The sequence below is a fragment of the Solanum tuberosum genome, unplaced genomic scaffold, assembly GCF_000226075.1.
Source record: "Solanum tuberosum cultivar DM 1-3 516 R44 unplaced genomic scaffold, SolTub_3.0 scf00701, whole genome shotgun sequence".
NCBI classification, from domain to species: domain Eukaryota; kingdom Viridiplantae; phylum Streptophyta; class Magnoliopsida; order Solanales; family Solanaceae; genus Solanum; species Solanum tuberosum.
This window is the reverse complement of record NW_006239619.1, coordinates 121620-129533: the sequence shown is the minus strand read 5'-3', so window position 1 is coordinate 129533 and position 7914 is coordinate 121620. Positions and strand designations below refer to the sequence as shown.

At 41.2% G+C, this 7914-nt stretch overlaps 1 pseudogene; it reads right to left on the bottom strand.

Moving 5' to 3' along the window:
• LOC102593668 (uncharacterized) overlaps positions 1 to 6758 on the bottom strand; it is a 10267-nt pseudogene extending 3509 nt beyond the window's left edge.
• Between the last annotated feature and the right edge of the window lie 1156 nt (positions 6759 to 7914).

Sequence of the window (7914 nt, the reverse complement as noted above, 5' to 3'; positions counted from 1 at the left end):
ATTTTTTACGTAACATTTTATAAATTAAAATTTACTAAATTTTTAGATCTAAGGTTACTATATTTATTTGTGAATTTTTGGTGTTAATTTTATATTTTTTTGATATTTTTCCTATATGTTATTAATTTATTACTAATTTTTCGGAAATTTCCAAAAATATAAAAATAAAATAAATTGTTGAAAACCATTTTTTTTATATATAAAAATCATTTGTGGAAGCTAATGTGTGTTTGTACCTTAGAACATGCATATTGGGTTGTACATGTTCGTTATAATTCTCTGGAAAAACCATGCCTACTCCTGTCACATGGGTTTTTTTAAAGCATATATGAGGGGGGTAGAAGTGTTGGAGGTAAACTGAGGCGACGGCAGGCGGACGTCATGGGAGTTTGGTGGCCATAAAGGGCGTGTTGCGTGGGCATTTGATGGCATGCATGGCTTGTTAGTCTTACGTCATCGGGTACCTATAAAAACATGCCGACGACCGCTCGTGGGGAGACCTTGTGCAGCTGAGGGCATTTATCTCGACCGGCCTATACGCGTTTGGTGTGGAACGACAGTGATTGCTTTCTGGCAAGTGGCAGGTTTGACGGAATGCATGGCCTGTCCGTGCTACGTCGTTGGAGGTGCAGCGCGCACGGGGCACGTAAGGCCAAGTACGGCCAGACGCTATCGATGGACCGGACGTGGGCGGTTCTTGTGCAAGAAATTTAGTCTGCCTCCAACAACTTTACAATGATTAATTCTAAACCCCCTTGGGTGGCGCGCAACGGCGGGGATATCATTAGCCTTGCAAGGAAGGCATTGGCGTCGGCACACGACATCTCATGTCGGGGGTCTAGGTGGATGTTGGGCGTGCATCGACAAAGCTAATCACGTAAGACGCATGAGTGGTATTCGGCTTGTGTGGTTAGGTTGGATCCCTGCTTCGAGCAGCGACGTCCTAACCCGCATGCCATCTCGGTCGCGAATCAAGCACAATCTAGGCTTGTCGGACGTCGGTATCCTATGATGCATACCTAATGCCTAGGTATTACTCATGTGCAATCGGTCGCCTTTCTCCCCTCGCATTCAATGTGCGGGGTGAACCCAAAAGCCGCTCTTGCATCCCACGCCTTCCTCGCTTCATCGTGCGATGCCGTGGTCCGCGAGGGGCGGTTGGAATTCTCTGATTCGGTAGACGCTGTGGGCACGGGGCCTTCACCGGCTCCTATCTGCCTAAAATAAATGCTCCTTGCGAATGACGGCCGCACTCGCCTTGAACCCTTTCGTAGCCGAACGGGCGTGCCGGGCTCATGTGGCGCGCAGCGTCGTTGAGGAATGCTACCTGGTTGATCCTACTAGTAGTCATATGTTTGTCTCAAAGATTAAGCCATGCATGTGTAAGTATGAACAAATTCAGACTGTGAAACTGCGAATGGCTCATTAAATCAGTTATAGTTTGTTTGATGGTATCTACTACTCGGATAACCGTAGTAATTCTAGACCTAATACGTGCAACAAACCCCGACTTCTGGAATGGATGCATTTATTAGATAAAAGGTCGATGCGGTCTTTGCCCGTTGCTGCGATGATTCATGATAACTCGATGGATCGCACGGCCATCGTGCCGGCGACGCATCATTCAAATATCTGCCCTATCAACTTTCGATGGTAGGATAGTGGCCTACCATGGTTGTCACGGGTGACAGAGTGATAACGATCAACAAAGGAAATGAATAAAGAAAGAAAGGATATGTGGATTAATACTCAAGTTATTGAAATTATGGGCAACAAGGGACTAAAACCCTCACCTCCCAATTGACTTCAACAACCTAAATTCAACCCAAGAAAGAATAATCAAATGAAACCAAGAATCACAAAGGGTTAACACTTTGATTAATCAAACACAAGAAGTTAACAAGCAATCCCAAGAGTTCACCCTAATTACTCACTAATTACTCACTAAGAAGATACTATAATTTGAGAGTCAATATTCAATATAGTCTAAGTCTTCCCAAAATAAAAGAGACTACTATTTATACTAAAAAAAATAAACAAGACACTTTTTTGACAATTTTACCCTTAATGAGATAAGGGCCTTGTTTGGTTGCCTTCTTTTGTGAATTTTTGAATTCATGAAATGGTTATTTGCACACATGGCCTCTTTCCTTCTTCCTTCTCATTTTGATGTACCTTACAAACATTGTATGTCCTTCTTTGGTGACCTTCAAGCTCCTCTAATGCTTCCCTTTTCATGAACATTGCTTGTAGGCGTTGGATATCCTTTGCTTGACTCCGTGTGAATGGTCTTGAGGGGTATATGCCACTCATGTTAGTGTCATCCATGCTGCCCATGTTATCATCCTCCCCTTCTTGAAAATGATTCGTCCTCGAATCCAAAGGATCACCTACAACACAATGAGATAAATCACTAACATTGAAAACATTATGAACATTATACTCACTTGGTAGGTCAATCATGTAAGCACTGTCATTGATTATCTTGAGTACTTTGAAGGGTCCATCCCCTCTTGGGCTTAGCTTCCCTTTTCGTACTTGTGGAAACCTCTCCTTTCGAAAATGCACCCACACCCAATCATCTGGATTGAAGATCACTTCCTTTCTCCCTCGATTCTTTCGAATGGCCACCTTTGAATTGTTCTTTTCAATGGCCTCTTTGACCTTGGCATGAATGTTCGTCATCTTCTTTGCCATTTTCTTGGCATCTAGGCTCACAACAACATCGCTAGACAAAGGAATCATGGTTAATGGAAACAAAGGTTTAAAACCATAACATGCCTCGAATGGAGACATTCCAATAGAGAAGTGGAAAGACTGATTATATGCCAATTCAATCAAGGGTAAACGGTCTTCCTAAGTAGTTGGGGTTCCTCTAATCATGCATCGAAACATGCTTCCACGAGTCCGGTTGACTACTTTGGTTTGTCCATCCGTTTGAGGATGGCAAGAAGTGGAGAACATAAGTTTGGTACCAAGTGTACCCCATAGACTCTTCCAAAAATGACTAAGAAACTTGGAGTCCCTATCACTAATAATGGTTTGAGGGACTCCATGCAATTTAAGCACATTGATAATAAACAAAGATGCTACATGGGATGCATCATCACATTTATGGCATGGAATAAACGAGCCATTTTAGAAAATCTATCCACTACCACAAATATACTATCATGTCCTTTTTTAGTCCTAGGAAGTCCCAACACAAAGTCCATAGAAATATCCATCCACGGACCATTTGGAGTAGGAAGAGGAGTATACTTACCTTGGGGCCTAGTCGTGGATTTGGCTTGCTTGCATTATAGACATTGTCCACAAATCCTCTCCACATCATGCTTCATCTTGGGCCAAAATAACTGCTCCTTAAGAATATCAAGTGTTTTTGGTACCCCAAAGTGTCCCATCAAACCACCACTATGAGCCTCCTTGAGAAATAACTCTCTCCATGAGCTCATGGGCACACATGCTCGGCCATCTTTGAACAAGAAACGATCAACCAATTGGTACCTATCAACTCGCTTCCCTTGACTAGGATTATCAAAGGTATCTTTGAAGTCAGAATCCATAGAATAAAATCCCTTTAAGCTTTCCAACCCCATCATTCTAGAAACCAAGGTATTGACCAATACAAAACTTCGTGATAGAGCATCCGCTACCACATTCTCCTTGCCTTGCTTGTAGTTGATCACATATGGAAAGGTTTCAATGAATTCAACCCACTTAGCATGTCGCTGGTTCAACTTGGATTGCCCCTTGAGATGCTTCAAGGACTCATGATCGGTCCTTATCACGAACTCTTTGTGCCACAAGTAGTGTTGCCAATGAGCCAACACTCGCACAAGTGCATACAATTCCTTGTCATAAGTTGAGTACTTGAGTGTAGCTCCCTTTAACTTTTCACTAAAGAAAGCTAATGGTTTTCCTTCTTGCATCAACACACCACCTATACCAACACCTGAAGCATCACATTCAATTTCAAAGGCCTTGTCAAAGTTGGGTAGTTGGAGCAAGGGTGCAGAACTAAACATCAATTTCAAGGCTTGAAAAGACTTCTCCTGCTCCTCACCCCCATACGAAAGGTACATCTTTCTTGATCAGTTCGGTCAAAGGAGCAGCAATTGAACTAAAGCCCTTCACAAATCACCAATAACAACTTGCTAACCCATGAAAACTTCGTACCTTAGTTTCACTGCTTGGGGTCGGCCAAGTCTTGATGGACTCCACCTTCTGCTCATCAACATCAATCCCATTTGCACTAACCACAAAACCCAAAAACACAACTTTATCAACACAAAATGAACATTTCTTGAAATTAGCAAAGAGACGCTCTCGTAGTAGGACATCAAACACTTGGTTCAAATGGGATACATGTTCCTCCATTGTCTTACTATACACAAGTATGTCATCAAAATACACCACAACAAACTTGTTGATGAAAGGTTTGAGAACATGGTTCATCAATCTCATGAAAGTGCTTGGGGCATTCGTCAATCCAAATGGCATCACAAGCCATTCATACAGCCCAAACTTTGTCTTGAATGTCGTCTTCCACTCATCACCCGGTTTCACACGAATTTGATGATACCCACTTCGAAGGTCAATCTTGGAGAAAATAATAGAACCACATAGCTCATCAAGAATATCATCAAGTCGAGGATTGGGATGTCGATACTTCACCGTGATCTTATTTACGGCTCTACAATCAATACACATTCTCCAAGTGCCATCCTTTTTGGGAACAAGAATTATCGGTATGGCACAAGGACTTAGGCTTTCTTTGATCAACCCCTCCTCAAGAAGCTCTTCCACTTGCCTTGATAGCTCTTTGGTTTCTGCCGGGTTACTCCTATATGCTGGACGATTGGGGATTTGTGAATACGGTATAAAATCTATTTGGTGCTCGATTCCCCTCAAGGGTGGTAATCCTGCGGGCATCTCATCTGGAAATAGCTCATCATAGCCCTGAAAAAGTGAAGAAATAATACTAGGCAAAGTTCTAGTAACTTGGTTAGAATGTAACAAAAGGTTGGTGTTGACAAGGCACACTAGAAAGCATTCCTCATCCACACCCTTTAAACACTTTCTTGGATTTGCTATCATGCACATGTTCTTATTATTTTTAACCAAGGCACTCCCTCCTTTGGAACGATGGTGGAACTTTCACCTTCACCTTTTACCGCCTCGTCTTTTATTCTCTCCCGAAGTTCCTTCATAGCCCGATAGTCCTCACTCACTTGATATGGAGTGAGAGGTGCAAGGACATACTTTTTACCTTCAATTACAAAAGTGTATTTGTTGGATCTCCCTTGGTTCACAACATCTCTATAAAATTGCCAAGGTCTCCCCAACAGTTGGTGACATGCCAACATGGGAACCACATCACAAACCAATTCTTCATTGTACTTTCCCACACTAAACAAAATACTTGCTTGTTTGAGGACCTTCATCTCTCCACTCTCATTGAGCCATTGTAGCTTATAAGGATTGGGATGCTTGCTGGTTTGTATTTTCATACGCTTCACCAAGGAACTACTCACCACATTGGTGCAACTTCCGCTATCAATGATTAAGGAACACACTTTATCTTGGATTTTACACCTAGCATGAAATAGATTCTCCCGTTGGTCAAGTTCTTCTTTTGCAAGGGCTCCCATAATTCTTCTCACAACACATGAAAGATTGACATTCATGTTCAAGTCTTCATCATCATCAAGCAAAGACTTTCCCTTCTCCATGAAGCAAGCAAAATTCACCCTCTCATCCAACCTTTCTTCTTCATCCCCTGAAGCACCTTCCTCTCCTTTACCCTTGTTTCCCTCTCCCTCATTTTTTTCTTCACCCTCATCTTCATCTTCAGTCTTATATCCATCACGAAGAGCAACAATTGTTCTCCTATTTGGACACTCACTAGCAACATGTCCCCTCCCTTGACATCTAAAGCATTGAATTGTAGAAGGTCGAGGAAAGTTAAGTTTAACATAGTTACCTCTTTGTGGTTGCTCACTTGCCTTGGATTTGTAATCAAGCTTGACTTGGGCAGCTTGACCTCCACATTTAGGTTGCTCCCTAGAGGATGTCGTCTTCCAATTATCTCTACATTTGCTCCATGTGGAAGTTAAAGAACTTTTGGCCTTGTATGATTTTTCTTCTTTCAAATCAGCTTCTACCTTTGAGGCATCATGGAAAGCCGCTTCAAGAGTTTCATAGTGCTTAAGCTTCAAGGGCTTCAAGATATCATACCTCAAGTTTGCCACGAATCGTATTACCGTACACTCCATATTCTCTTCAATTTTAGACTTCATCCGCAAGTTCTCAAACTCATCATAATATTCTTCCACACTTTTGGTACCTTGCCTCAACATGTACACCTTCTTGAGCACCTCTTGGTAGTAGTTTGGAGTCAAGTATCTCAACTCCATAAGTGCAATCAACTCTTGCCAAGTAGGTAACTCGTAGTCATGATGGCTCTCCCTTTCCCTCCTCTTGGACTCCCACCAAGTTGATGCGTACCCCTCAAATTGCGTGAGAGCATACTTCGCCTTCAAAGTTTCTGAGATATTATTTGTGAGAAAAATTCGCTCACTTTGAATTTTCCATTCCAAGAACTCATCGGGGTCACTACTTCCTTTGAACCTTGGAAGTGTGACCTTGATAGTGTTCAAGCCCCTATCTTGATGATCATTCCTCTCCCTAAACCTATTTCCTCTATTTCCAATCCTATAGCCTCTATATCCCATCCTATCCCCTCTATATCCCATCATATCTCCTCTATTCCCATATGTACTAACCTTTCCTCCATACCTCCCAGTTTTCCATTCATATCTGCTACTTGCTTAGAGATGTTGGCGAGAACCTCCATGATGTTCTTCGAACCCTCCCCAATTGGACTTGTATTAGACATGATACCTACAAAACTCAACAAACGAGGTTAGTAGAAAAGCCTCACGTCACTCGTATTTAACTCTCAACTCACCTTCTATGGCGTCATCTCTAAATTGATAGTGAACTAGCTCCGTTCAATCAACTCAAGATCACCTATCCTTTGTGATGGAGTGGATTCTTGTGACTCTTGAAAGAAGGACGACCCAAAAAAAACTAATGGACTTGAATCAAGAAGTTTATCAACGAATTAAGATGAGAAAAGTAGAATAAAGAAGCACCAAAAGATTCGGATTCAAACTAAACCAAGTAACAAAAGTAGAAGAATTACTTCTTGTTACTTAATTTGAAGGATCAAAGAAATGATTTAATGATTAAAACCAGTGAACAAGTAATCAAAGATGTTAATTAGTTGTGAAATAGTTGAAAATTATAAGAAAAATGAGCTTAGAAGAAGAAGAAGTGAATTTGGACACTTAGAAAAAATTATGCCTCAAAAAATCCATCACTTGTAAGACTTTGATTGGATGATTTGATGATTAAAACTAGGTAAAAAGTAATAAAAAATATTAATTAATTGTTAAATAGTTGAGGAATTGAAGGGAAAAATAGTAGAAAAAGAATCACGAAGTTTGGACACTTAGAAAAATTTCTAGGTCCAAAAAACATCCATACTTAAAATATTTTTGGGATCTTTAGAAAGACCTGCAGGTTTTGGCCTCTGAAACTGACGCACACGCGCGTCAGGTGCGACTGGGCGTCGCTGGAAGGTTGCCTGCTGTGCTGGCTGCTGACGTGTCAGTCCACGTGGAATTTTTTATTTTTTTTCAAAATTCCACTTATGGACTCCAAAAAAACACTTTTGACCAACTTTGACTTGAAAATTTGGATCAAATATACTTTCTTCTTTCTTCTTCTTCAAGAACAACTTGAAGACATCAAGAACACATAGAACACCAAGAACACACACTAAACCCAATACACTCAAATCAACTCGAAATTGACTCAAAATTTAGGATTTTCTTCCCTTCAACT